The following is a 14,529-nucleotide window of genomic DNA, read 5'->3' as shown; positions in this document are numbered from 1 at the left end:
ATATCCTTGATCACTTGACATTGCCCTTGGTTAGTTTTTAAAGGTAATGGCTAAACATTTACAGAAATTCTAATATTGTAAGCCTTACCATTTCCCTTTCATTTCTCAAGTTTAATTTCCACATTTTTATTTCAATGAAACATTAAAGGCTGCAAACTTTGTGGTTAAGACCCAACTGGTAGAAGAAGGAAGACTTTCTATGAAGCTCAAACTACTCAGAGGACCCTTTAATACCACCATGATTATTTGGCATGCCCAGGGTCTTCAGAACCACAAGACTCACATAATAGATTTCATGCTACAAGAAAACAGAAATACTTCGAGCTCGACTTCAATTGCATTTTTTACACACACTATATGGTCTACCCTGTCCACTAAGATGGACAGAGGTTCTTTGTGAAGACACACCAAATACAACTGAGTGATTTATGGCACAATGATTAAATAATGATAAGCCAACAAAATATGTACTATTCAACATAAGATATGCTCCATGAAGGGAAAGATTACTGGCCGAGGATTTAGACTCCAAGCACCTAATTGGAAGTTGGTTTATGTGGCCTCAAACCAGATGCACTTGGACTCATATTTTTTCCTTGACTAACCAGGGGAATGCCCAAATGCTTTTCCCCTCTGTGAGGGCTATGTGTCTGTCTAATCTCACTTATACGAGGGCTATATATTTGTTTAGATTCTACAATTTTGGGACTTAATGCAGACTCAGATCCATGAATTAGTGTGCAATCACTCGAGCTAGTTATTCATGGACTATATGTGTGTTTGACCTCACTGCGACTTTGTGTAATCATCTCATCCAAAACTTCGCCATCATTTGCACCTGTCCCCATGCTTCCTAGTCCAAACCACTGAATTCAAGCTTCCTGCAATCAATATATGTTACTGTTCAATTTATTACTGTTCATGCTGCAGGGCTTATGAAATGGAATTGAGTAATATTTTTAAAATTTGTTTGATATGTGTCTTGCACTCACTGTTATATTGCATGGCATTCCAAGGGCTTCTTCATACTCTACTGCATCCAATTCTTGAAGATGTGCTCCTTTGAAAAACTTGGGAAGGGTATACTGCCTCGCTAGGAATAACAAGTTACAACATGATCAATAGCGGGAAGAGAACACCATCTATAGGCACCCATGTGATACCAAAACATGCCAGCAAATAACATGTCTGGAAAATGGTGAAAGTGGCAATTGTCTTGAAAGGCACCGTTTCAAGAAATGTAGCATGATACTCTTGAAGTTCTCTATAACCATCAGTTCAACATTGATCAGCTTTCAAAACTATATTACAAGCATTAAATTCAATCACATTATAGTTTGAATAAAGTTCATACTTGTATCTACGGCTTGGAGCAGTGAAAAGAAACAATATCCTTTCCCAAAATTGATTTCCTGGCAAACTCTCTATGGCCATGAAGGCAAAGTAACCCCAAATCAGAGAAGTTGGGATCTTTCTAATGATGGGCATTACTACAAGGCAGTCAACCACCATCATAGATTGCAACAAATTACTCAATCGCTATTCTTTCACCTCAATAGGAAGCAGGTAATCCACGTCCTTGTCAACATTAAAAATTGATTCATCAACTGGGGCATCCATATTCCCAGTACTTGCAGCCAACTGAATTGTGGTCTCTTTCAATTCCTTAAGTGCCTACACAAATGGTTGGGACATGACAAGAAAAATAAATAATGGGAGAGGAAAATTAGATAAAATGAAACACCCAAACTCAAAAATAAGACCATTACCAAGGCAGTTGGAGGCTAATAAACCAGTGGGGTCTGCATTTTCTCATAGGCTTCTTGCATGTTTCTATATACTTGCCCTAAGGCTGAATTTTTTTGCATACTTTTCCGGACTGTTGTCACTAACTTGCTAAGCACCAACTGTAACAAAATTACTTGTAAGTTACTCATCTATAAAATGTCTAAATTGTGTCTTTGCCCTGAGAAGTTGCAATTGATAATTCCAATATATTGGTATCTAATGTTTGAGGGTAGCTAAGCTTTTCATGTGCAGGGGAGATTGAGGAATAACACCATTTGAAGGAGGTATGCCAACAAGACCACATAAAATAGTTTGCCACAATAAAAGGAAAATTTATGAATCCACTAGAGATTTTTTATGGAGGTGAAAACAAAGAATGAAGGGTTAGATCAAGATGTCTTTAGAAGAGCAAGAGCTCTTCCAGAATAGGGTAGCCAGTGACAGTTGAACCTAAACATGAACTCTGACAAAAATTACAAAATAGTTTTAAATAGTATATATATACCGAGGTAATTTGCATACCAAAAATCCTAAGAGAAGTAAGTCATAATGGTATGAAGAAGGTTTTCTTAAGTTGAATTCCTTTTGTTGGGCAAGTTGGGATGCAACGCTGTGATCAAAATAATAAAGCACTGCAATCATTGTTTCCGGAATGAAAGCTCCAAAAATGTATAACAGTGGCACATCAAGCATTTCCTGTGTGGAAAAATAAGTATTTTTATTGCATGGAAACGAAAACAAAAAAGGAGAAAAAAATGGATTCTATGTTTTGAGGTGGTGGATGAAAGGCAAGATCAGTGCCTTATCATGTTTGGGCTATGGGAGCACGCATTTTATGTCAAAGGGAGAATATAAAGAAGCATTATGGATTATAAGCAACCAAGGATCATCCCCCTGACTTGTGTTGTTGCCACCCCCAACCTTCCAAAGTTCAAACCAACTGTCTTCCAATCAGCGGAAAAGCCAACACCACCGCCTTCCAAATCATTGAAGATTTATTGTAGGATTTGTTTGGAGATCTTATACAATCCTTAGTAGACATAGGTTGTATGTACTTCCAACTCACCACCTTTCTCAATAAGCCCTACCCTTCTATAATTCTCTAGAAATATTTAGCAGCCAGGGCTCTTTCCAAGCAATGGAGATTTTAAATTTCCCATGCTCACAGCTCTTTAGGAACAATAGTTTTTTTCCATGAGACCTGAGGAATATTCTTTTTTTCTGTTTGTCCCCAGCCCATAGGAATCTGAAACTAAGTCTTCTTACCTGTTCCAGGACCCGTTTGGGAATAAAGGAAAAAAACACTCAGTACACAGGGATGGCTTCAAGTAGGGATTTCACTAGCACTAACTTACCCCCCTTGATGATAACCATCTATTACACCATATTTACGTCTCCTTTTCAACCTTAGAAACCATCCACACCCATTCTATTTTTTTGTAGTCACTAAATTTTGATAAAAAATTAGCACTGCGATTACAATTGAGCTAATTGAGCACCCAGATTACAATTATTGTGTTGGGGAAATTGTTATTTGACTGGCGTCTGTTGCAGAGCTACTAGAAGTGTCTAATGTTGTTGAATCATTACTTGATGATAAGGTGTGTCAAAACATCTCATCACTTGAGAATTGTATGAAAACAGAAAATGATTCGAACGTTGAGAAAGATTATGAAATGGAGCCAAAAGGTGAGTATTGTATAAGAACAGAGCTATCTCCAGAACAGATATCTTTGAGAAAAAGACAAAAAGCTAACGTTGGTCTGGCCTTTTAGGATTAGTCTGGTGATGATAAAGAAATTGAATTGAAGCCAAAATGTGTAAATGAGACCAAAATTACAGAGCAAATTTTCCAGCAAGGGTCTTCGAGAAGGTGTAAGGGTAAAGTAGGTATGGATACTGAAGAATCAAATTTATCCTTGATTGAGAATATTATAGGTATCAAAAACAGGTATATTGAAGTGATGTGGGCAGATGGAATGATTTAAAAAGTAAGTGTTCTCTTTTTTTTGCTTGGATCTATTCTTTGCTACATTGATGTTTACTAACAATAGATGGAAAATAATTTAAAATGATCAGTCATATTTGACAATCATAAACAACTTAATTTCCAAATAAAGTTTTGTTCAATAGTCTTCAAGAACTAGAACCACCACAATCCAGCTACACCAATGGTGCAAATCCTTAGCAAAAGTGGCAAAATAATTTTTTTTTAAACATGGTATACTTGATCATGTTACTTATACAGGTTTCCATCTATTTTACCAGTCTCCAAAGAGAAACTCATTAGTGAGATGATGCATGCTACGCTACAACAGGCCAATAATCTTTTTATCCCCACAACCAATATACAGGTCAGGGTACAAAACCTAGATCTTTGAAATACTCGTGCTCCTGAGCACTACGAGCAGTGATGCGTCTACTGGGCTCCAGGCACAGCATTTTCTGGGAGGGAACATGGTGGCATAAAAACAAAGAAACAAACAACAAAGTTGTCAGCATTAAGAAAAATTGTTACCAGACATCCTTTGATCATATTCCAAAGAAAAAGATAATGTTTGTCCTCACCGAGAGAAGATCAATTCCTGTTGGCTCAAGACCTGGAACATGCACCTAACCACAAAGAAACTAAGAGGGTCAACGCTGTTAAAACTTCACAAAACTTGATCATAACCAAAACAACTTTAGCAAGAAGACATGTCAATCACCAATGAAACAATGTAAGAACCTAAATTCAGGCATAATTCCTTACAGAAACAAGAGAATGCTACATCTATGGTGGCAAAATAATGAACAACTACTTAGCCAACCTCTTCTGAAGAAGCACAGGATCACATGAAGCAACGAGCAGGGATCATCTCCATCATTAATCCAAAGAGTTCAAAAATGCAGTGCTACCCATGAGTAAACAACACCAACAATGAGCTATCCATGTAGATCATGATAATCACAGAGTTACATCATCATCAATGCGAACATATGGTGCATGAAATCCATTGAATAAAATACATCAATATCATAGATTATACCCTTATTCTCAACAAGGCACCCCTAGCATTAATTCAAAAAGGATACAATGTCACTAAAAGCCTTTGTAAAACCATCAAGAACAAGCAGGTTTAAATTTTGAAATATAATTGGAAAAAAACTATGCCTCACAATAAAAAAACGTGCTTCAAAAACAGAGTCACTAGTATATATCATATTGCAAATTTTAACAAGACTTCTTGCTCAGAAACAAACATCATTTATATACAACATTTCACCTTTTTCTATGGGCTGGACTTTTGAGAAAATTTTTGTGGTTAGAATCCAAAATAAGCGTTCTCTTTCACAGTTCACCATTAGAACCTTGCATGATTCAAAGAAAGGGTTCCATCACCATTGAGATGTTATCATCAAAACCAACATAAAAACCACTTGAATATCATATCCTCTACACATCAACATAACAAGTAAATACTCGCGCTATAAAGCATAGAAAACCATATTGCACAATATTATGAGATACCATGTTAGTAACAACAGATGGCAAAGAATTTCAAATGATCAGTCATATTTGACAATCGTAAACAACTTAATTTCCAAATAAAGTTTTGTTCAATAGTCTTGAAGAACTAGAACCACCACAATCCAGCTACACCAATGGTGCAAATCCTCAGCAAATGTGGCAAAATAATTTTTTTTCAAAACATGGTATACTTGATCATGTTACTTATACAGGTTTCCATCTATTTTACCAGTATCCAAAGAGAAACTCACTGGTGAGATGATGCAGGCTACACTACAACAGGCCAATAATATTTTTATCCCCACAGCTAATATACAGGTCAGGGTACAAAACCTAGATCTTTGAAATACTCATGCTCTTGAGCACTATAAGCAGTGATGCGTCTAAAAACACCAAAAAACTCATTTCCAAAATTCCTACACCTTTGTCTAATTGCAAACACATCTGATGTCAATTGGATCTAGCTCCACTGGTTAGGTGGAATGATTGTTATCCTCCCTACAATGGTTCTATTCCCACCAATGAAATGTTGATATGGCCTTTGGCCCTAAGGAATTTGCTTAAGCCTAGGTGCCATCCTCAGAATGAGGCAATGTTCCCTGGGTTTTCTCAGGATATATTTTGCAAAAAGCATTTTAGTCAATTGGGTCTAGCCCAAGTAATTGAGGGGGAATGTAATCCCTCCACACCTAGGACTAATTCTCACAAGTGACATGTTGACCTCTTAATGAATGTATTGTTGATTTCCTCGTACCCATAAAAATTTGGGTTTACACTGGATACCATCCTCAGAATGAGAGGAAGTGCGAGGATATATATTCCAAAAAAAAATTGTAAATTGGGGCTAGACTAGGTGGTTGTGAGGAGTGTTAACCTTCCAATATAAGGATATACATGCAATGAAATATATGTGGGAGATTCTTGTTTGAATTATAATGGCAGCTCGGGCTGAGAACAGTATGAGGTAAGTGTGTAAAACTAGCAAGAAATCTATTCTAGATACAGTGTTCCAGCCTAGCCTATGTTGCACTAAAAATTGTCACCATGACATTCTGCAATCTGTGTGAGTCTATCACCACTCATACTTTCCACCTTTGCAAGTCTTAAACCTCAGCTCTTCATGTCAAGCCCTGAAAATAAGAGAAAGCCCTAAAAAATCTATAAAACTCTGGTTCTGCACTTTCTCTTAGCATTACCTGCGGTCCCGCACGTAATGGTCATGTCCCTTCTACTCCTTACCTCTTTGTCTCTGTGTAATGGGTGCGGACCCCTGTAAAAGTCAAAAAGGCGCAAGTATATACTTAAAAACTCACTTTGAGTTATTTTTGGAAGCTTGTAGAGGGAATCTTGAGGTGGCAAGTTCGCTCCTTTAAGGTTCATGCATCCCATACCTTAAGGAGCTAACCCCTTAATGTGAGGAGCTTATCCCTTTGAAGGAGGACTCTATCCCTTCATAGGTGGACCAATAACTTCCTTCCTCTACACTATAAAATGAGGCATTAGGCTGGTTACTGAGAGAAAAAGCTAAATATTTTTGAGGTGAAATGCTGTTGGAACTTAGTCTTCCTAATTGAGCTTTTGAGAGGAAAGATTACATACCTTTTTGATCTCATTGGGAAGAGTGTGAGGCTTGTCAAAGTAGAGGAGATTCATGTTTGGACCCTGGGAAGAGCTTGTACAACATCAAGGCACCAAAGGTTGTAAAGTTCTTCTATTTCAAAGTTAATACAATCAAGTTTATTTTTCTCAATAAGCTATGTTTTATGGTTTATTTTATGGACTCCTTGATCACCATAATGAACATATTTTATGATATTAGCTATGTAGTTGTTATTTGATGTGTGCTTGTTTGTGTTTGCAGGTTCTCAAAAGGAAACTCTTTCAGACGGTTGAAGGTTGGCTGCTACAAACTAGCATTGGACTTAAGGTAGGGTCTAACACCTCTATAGTTTTTATTAATGAAACAATATGTTTAGAGAAAGGTAGATTTGCTTATTCTTCTTGTTGCTAGATATCTGTTGATACTAGGGAGATCGGCCTTGTCCACAAGAACGATTTATCTGGCCAACAAATTGGCGACTCCACTAGGGAACTGAATTTGGTTATTGGTTTTCCTTTTCTTTGACTTGTGAAACTTGTTTTTGTTTTTGGTTTTTGCTTGATGTTTGTGGGATTGGGTAGTTTTTAGGATCTTGAGTATTTTCTATTTTTTCTGAAATTTTGAAGAGGACCGCACGTTCTGTTTACAATACAGTGTGGACATATCCGCACTGTTCCTTTAGTGCACAGAGCGGTACCGCATCTGGTTATGCTGGAAGCCTACGGACCCTATCAAAATTCTTGAAAAACTTAAAAAATTTTCGCCCAGTTAAGTTTAGGTTTCATTTACAGCTTTTAGTGTCTCCCCAGATTTGCATGTGTTCTGTCAAAAATCTCTTATAAGTAAGTTCCATTGGCATTTTTGTTTTAGGTGATTTTCTAGAAGTTTTGCATGCCTGGATTGGTTTTGACTTGGTCTTTGTACTGACTCAAAGATTAGAAGCCTTAGAAACCTTAGATTACCCTGGTCTCTGTTGTCTTCTTGATGCGTCTGGCTGGTTTGTGAAATCTGTCCTTGGTGAGAAATACATCCAATTGTAATTGATATAATCTGGGAAGCTCCTCTTAAAGGAGTCAATCACGAGATCATGTCTGAACCTTTGAGATAATCAAGTCTATCTCATTTGGAAAGATAGAAGATTTGCGCGTATTAAAAATGGTAAACCTCGAATTAACCATTGTCAAGGATCCTAGGGTCACTTGTTGGTAAACCTCAGATTGATCATGTCGAGGAGCCTTCAAGGGGATTGAGCTCTATTACTCTGCCCTTGCGTGTAGATCAGATCGTAGATTGTTCCCCCAGTTGTATTTGTTACTGTTGGTAACCTTAGTGACCATAACCTTAAGATTCTTTCCTGAGGTGATTGTGAAGGACGGATTTCACTGTACCTGGAGCAGACATCGACTAGACTCACTTGGACTCTCTGGGGGGTTCTCTTCACTTGAGATGGTTTTGTGAAGAAACTTGTGCCAATCAATTTCATTAAGCAGGTTGCCGGGGTAACTGTTCCAACTGACCTTTCTGTATTAAATTCTACGACGTTGGATTTGATCACCAACTAGAGTTTTTGGTACAGGAAGTTACTGTTTGTGTGTGGTTTGAACTCTTAGATTTTTAGGTGTATGATTCACTTGTTTGTTTCTTTAGAGACTTTAGGTGCTTTTATTGAAATTTTCTTTGTTGTGTGTGATTATTTTCATCCTACATCCAGAGATTATTATTCTTGATCGATCATGTCGAGACAGTCATCCATGTTTTCCCAATCATTGGAAACATTTTTGTATGGTGGTCCTACTGTTCCTTTGGGGTACCAGTCACTTTCTGTTACTTTTTTAGGAGCAACTCCTCGACCAACTGAACATCAGTTATCATCTGGTAATAATGGAACGAAAATGTTGAATGTAGAACAGATATTTATGATGTCTGGTAGTATTCCAAACCCTCGACCTCAAGGTAGTCAACCCTCAACCATGTCGTAGATTCATCTGCGGCCAAATCTGGTAGTAAAGAGCGGGGAAAGAATAAAAATAATAAAAATTCAAAAGAGAAAACAAATAAAAATGAATCTCTTAACGGAAAATGAAAACCTCTCTATCCTTGTTTCATCTACGATGAGGATCATTTTACTAAAGTATACCCCTATCGAGCAGAGTTTTCAAAGTTCGTTAAAGGTTCTCAAACGCCTACTGTCTTGAAGGATCCTTCTCCTGATCAAGATAGTAAAGCGGTTGCTTCTTCCTCGAATACCTTGGAAGAACCCATTATGATGATGTCTCATGTCAGGATTGCAACGCGGTCGCAAGATCATGGTAGTAAAAATCATGTTGATGGTAAAGAATTAGGATCTTCTAATTCAAACCCATCAACTACACCTCTTCCTGGGTCTGCTCCACTACAGATCGAGAAACCCAACCCATACTTAGTAACCAAACTGCCTGTTAACGGTATATGCCGGAAATTAGCTGCGAGAGCTGCTCATAATTATAACATTGTTGAAGACCTGGCCATTTCCCCTTCAACAATGTCGGCTTTGGAGGTGTTGCAATCATGCCCAGCACAGCGTGAATTACTATTGTCTGCTTTAGGACCTATTGATCTTCAGGATTCGAACCTAATAATCATCGATTTAGAAAATAGTACACCCCGCCTTCCTCATCAAATGGCTTTCCAGATTCCAGTGTTAGTCAAAAACAGACCTTGCTTTAGGACTGTGATTGATGAGGGAGCTTCCACGTGTATTATGTCGATCCAGTGTTGGAGATCTCTTGGTTCTCCTACGCTCAATCAGTCCCCGACAATTCTAAAGGCTTTTGATGGCCGAGGGTTCCATATTTTTGGTATTTTGGAAGATTTACCTATAAGGGTCGAAGGCAAAACTGCTAATCTAGATGTGGAAGTGTTTGATGCCCCTCTAGATTACAACCTTCTCCTGGGTCGCAGTTGGTCTTATGATACGACTACTATTGTTTCATCGATCTTTCAGCTTATTAAGTTTCCTCATAACGGAAAGATCGTTACGATAGACTAGTTGAGTTATTTCTCATCCGACCTGGCCTCTACTGATAGTGGTTAGCACATCGGTAAAATGACTATCCCTTACAAGGATGTTGGGGTAGGTTTGATTAAAGATTCTTGTTTACTCAGAACTTTTTCGTTACCTCCTCCTAACATATCGCCTTCTATTGCAAATATTCAAAGCCCTATTGCTTTTGATGATCCTTGGATCATACCCTCCGATTCTGAGGTGGATTCATTTCATGGCACGGTACCTGTGAGTCCCTTTGAAATTGAGGCGGTACAGTCGTTTTCTTATTCCTGGCCTATCGCCAGGATAGTTTTGTTCTTGTATCAACCTCGTTAAAAAATGAAACAGGGTATCGTGAGGATAGTTTTTTCCTATCTCAACCTCGTTAAAAAATAAAACTGGATGTTGCGAGGATAGTTTGTTCCCATCTCAACCTCGTTAAAAAATGAAACTGGATATCGCGAGGATAGTTTTGTTCTTGTATCAACCTCGTTAAAAAATGAAACAGGGTATCGCGAGGATAGTTTTTTCCTGTCTCAACCTCATTAGAAAATGAAACTGGATGTTGCGAGGATAGTTTGTTCCTGTCTCAACCTCGTTAAAAAATGAAACTAGATGTCACGAGGATATTTTATTCCTGCCTCAACCTCGCTAAAAAATGAAACTAGGAATCATGAGCATAGTTCCTTGTCTTGTGTCAAGCTCGTTAAAAAATGAAACAAGGAGTCTTGAGCATAGTTCCTTGTCTTGTGTCAAGCTCGTTAAAAAATGAATCAAGGACTTTAGAGCATAGTTCCTTGTCTTGTGTCAAGCTCATTTAAAAATGAACAAGGGTTTTTGAGGATAGTTCTTTTCCTGTGTCAACCTCATTATAAAAATGAAACAACTTCCTTTCCAAATCTAGTCTTTGAGTCTTTCCAAGATCTCGAAAGTGAACCTTCATTCCATCCACTTGGTTGAATGCAATGAAGCTTGGGGGGCATGTACCAAAGATTTGTGTCGTTATGCTGGGGGCATGCGAACTTATAACAAGCATAGTTTTTCGTTTCAAGCTTGTATAATCATGAAACCGAATCCAAGAAGAGTTCTCTATGGTTCAAGCTTGTGTAAAAATGAACCCATACCCATTCTACATCTCGTGATTGATGTCTTTATCCGCTAAATTTTTCTAGATGAGCCTTGGTTTTTTTCATCCCATTACCACCATCTCTTTGGCCGATCATATGCTTTCACTTGGTCGTTTACCCTTGATCCAGATTTAAGCAGGAACGCAACAAATTACAGAGATAACCATATACACAAAGATGCAGCGGAAATAATACTTCATTTCATTAATGGAAAATACTGACATATGCTTACAAACAGAAATGGCAATAAACTAGCTAGGGCAATGGTAGCTTATCTCTTAGAAGAGATGTGATGGCTACATGCCTCTGAACTGTTCTGAACTATATTACAATGAGGCTCGAAGGCCTATTTATTGTTGAGAAACAATGGAAAACCCTTCACATACCGAAACCTAACCCTAGAAGATGAAACGCCAAATTGTGGGCCCCGTTTGGGTAAATTGGTACATCAATTTCCGGGGTCGTAACTTTGGCATACGATCTCCGTTTGACGCGTACGATAGCCCGTTAGAAAGATCTATCCGAGTACTACAACTTTGGGAGGCAACATAGGGCTCGGTCGCCCCAGAATTCCAAAAAAACGTCGTTTAGGACCTCAAAACGGCTCCGGAAGTTCAGGACCCGAAAAAACTGCTAAAAATAGTAAACTGTGCTACAATTAAGGAAACTGAAAATGTTGAGAAAGACAATGGTGGGGGTCCAGGTGGACCTGGCAGGTGGCCACCAATATCCACCTGGATCAACCCTTCCTGAGGGACCACAACGATGAGTGGTTTTGTTAGCCAGCCTCTTAATCATTACATGCTTTGAGCAGCTCCTCCATTGCCGGAACCAGTTGCTACCCTTTATACCACTTGTTCCTCTAGGACGAGTCCTCTTTAAGCTCTTTTTTGACCCATAAAATATGAAAACATTGCCGAGTTTTTTCTTTTTTAACTCGTTAAACAGAATTAAAAGGGCGGTCCACTTACAGCTCTTTCTGACCGCATAAACATGAAAATATTGCCAGACTTTTTTCGTTTCAAGTTTGATATTGGTAATAAAACAACGTGCCTTTGATCGCTTTTTTTACTTTTTCAGATCAGGGCCACTAATTATGAAAATTACTCCTTGATCGTAATGGTCAAGTGGTTCTCTCAAGTATTATTTTATACTTTTTCGGGCTTGAGGGACACAAATTTACGAAAAAGGACACCCATGGAGTTTCCTTAAGTTTTTCTTCTGACTCCCTAAAATTGAAAAACACCGAGTTTCTCCTATACTGGACTCGTTAAAATTGAACAGTAAAGGACCTATTCAATTTTAAACAGGAACGAACCACTCCTTCTTGGGGTTCGAATTTTAAACTAAGTTGGACTCATCCGAAGGATGATATTATAATCAAGCAAACGTTATCCTCCTCAAGGTTGTCAAAAATAAAGAGGTACTTGCCAGAAATGGTGGGGGAAAAGAGAGAAAAATGAACCTGTTTTTTATACTTTGTGTTTTAGAAAAGCAGTTAACCACTCTTGAACACAACACTTTTTGTTCACCTGGTTTGGGAAATCCTTTGCCTAAAAGTTAATCAAACCATATTAAAAGTATTCAGCCAGTTTTTGGGTATTAGCTTTGGGTCAATTGTCACCAAACCATCTGCAGTGTCGTTATGTGTTCAAGAGGTCAGTTCAAATAAACCATTCGTTTGAAAAATATCTATCATCCATTTTTACCATCCCTGAGTTAGTCCTTGCTACTATATTTCTTCAAAACTTGATCTATGATTTCGTGTTGTGGGCTTGCCTACGACGGATCGCTTTCTATCGACTTCAGCTCATTATCTAGAAAGATGATCTAGAAATCGTCAGTACCTTGAAATCTGCATGCCCTAATGGCAGGTTTTTCACCTTCGATGACTTATTGCATCATTGACCTTCGATCAAAGGATTCTGTGACATGTTTGACATCATCTCATTTATTCACATTTCATGGATTGTACTGAGTACTTTGAGAGCCATTGACATTACTGGTGGTTTCTCTCACACTTGTTAACAGTTTACATCATTGACTGGTAATCAAGTGGTTTCTACCATGTTCGACTTCGACACATTCATTCACATGGATAGAATCATACTAGTTCGGGAAGCAGAAATCAAGACCCTGGATCTAGTTTCCACCATCCAGGCTGCGAGGAATTTTGTTATTCACTATACAGTGGACTATTCATAAACATATGTCTGCACCCATACTGTGTCTACATATGTCTATACTTGTGATGTATTGCAAAATCATTCCTGTATCAGAGCAGTTTAGTTAGTTTTCTAGTCAGTTTTGATCTGAGTATGGGAATGCCTACCTCAGCGATGATGTGTTCACATATATATATTTTGCATTGAATGTTTTTACAGGTTCCGATTGGGATATACACATGATCATCCTTGAAATGATAAAGTACTTCACTCTTCTTACATGAAAGACTTCATCTTCATCTATTACAGACTTCGCACTTTAGGGGGCAATCTGTTGCACTAAAAATTGTCACCATGACATTCTGCAATCTGTGTGAGTCTATCACCACTCATACTTTCCTCCTTTGCAATTCTTAAACCTCACTTCTTCATGTCAAGCCTTGAAAATAAGAGAAAGCCGTCAAAAATCTATAAAACTCTGGTTCCACACTTTCTCTTAGCATTACCTGCGGTTCTGCACCTAATGGTCATGTCCCTTGCACACCTGAATGCTCTGTCTCTGTGTAATGGGTGCGGACCCTTGTAAAAGTAAAAAAGGCGCAAATATATTCTTAAAAACTCACTTTGAGTCATTTCTGGAAGCTTCTAGAGGGAATCTTGAGGTGGCAAGTTCGCTCCTTTAAGGTTCATGCATCCCATAACGTAAGGAGCTAACCCCTTGATGTGAGGAGCTTATCCCTTTGAAGGAGGACTCTATCCCTTCACAGGTGGACCTGTAACTTCCTTCCTCTGCACTATAAAATGAGGCATTGGGCTGGTTACTGAGAGAAAAAGCTTAATATTTTTGAGGTGAAATGCTGCTGGAACTTAGTCTTCCTAATTGAGCTTTTGAGAGGAAAGATTACATACCTTTTTTATCTCATTGGGAAGAGTGTGAGGCTTGTCAAAGTAGAGGAGATTCATGTTTGGACCTTGGGAAGAGCTTGTACAACATCAAGGCACCAAAGGTTTTAAACTTCTTCTATTTCAAAGTTAATACAATCAAGTTTATTTTTCTCAATAAGCTATGTTTTATGGTTTATTTTATGGACTCCTTGATCACCATAATGAACATGTTTTATGATATTAGCTATGCGGGTGTTATTTGATGTGTGCTTGTTTGTGTTTGCAGGTTCTCAAAGGGAAACTCTTTCAGGCGGTTGAAGGTTGGCTGCTACAAATTAGCATTGGACTTAAGGTAGGGTCTAACACCTCTATAGTTTTTATTAATGAAACAATATGTTTAGAGTAAGATGATTTCCTTGTTCTGCTTA

The 14,529-nt window shown here is 38.2% G+C and overlaps 1 pseudogene; it reads right to left on the bottom strand.

The window, feature by feature from the left end:
• Window positions 1-761: 761 nt before the first annotated feature.
• LOC149156396 (boron transporter 1-like) overlaps window positions 762-14,529 on the bottom strand; it is a 58,959-nt pseudogene continuing 45,191 nt past the window's right edge.

Source organism: Pinus tabuliformis, chromosome 9, assembly GCF_031772625.1.
Source record: "Pinus tabuliformis cultivar Carrire ecotype Pingquan chromosome 9, CPIR1, whole genome shotgun sequence".
NCBI lineage: Eukaryota > Viridiplantae > Streptophyta > Pinopsida > Pinales > Pinaceae > Pinus > Pinus tabuliformis.
The sequence above is the reverse complement of the archived record's forward strand: the minus strand, read 5'-3'. Positions and strand labels throughout refer to the sequence as shown.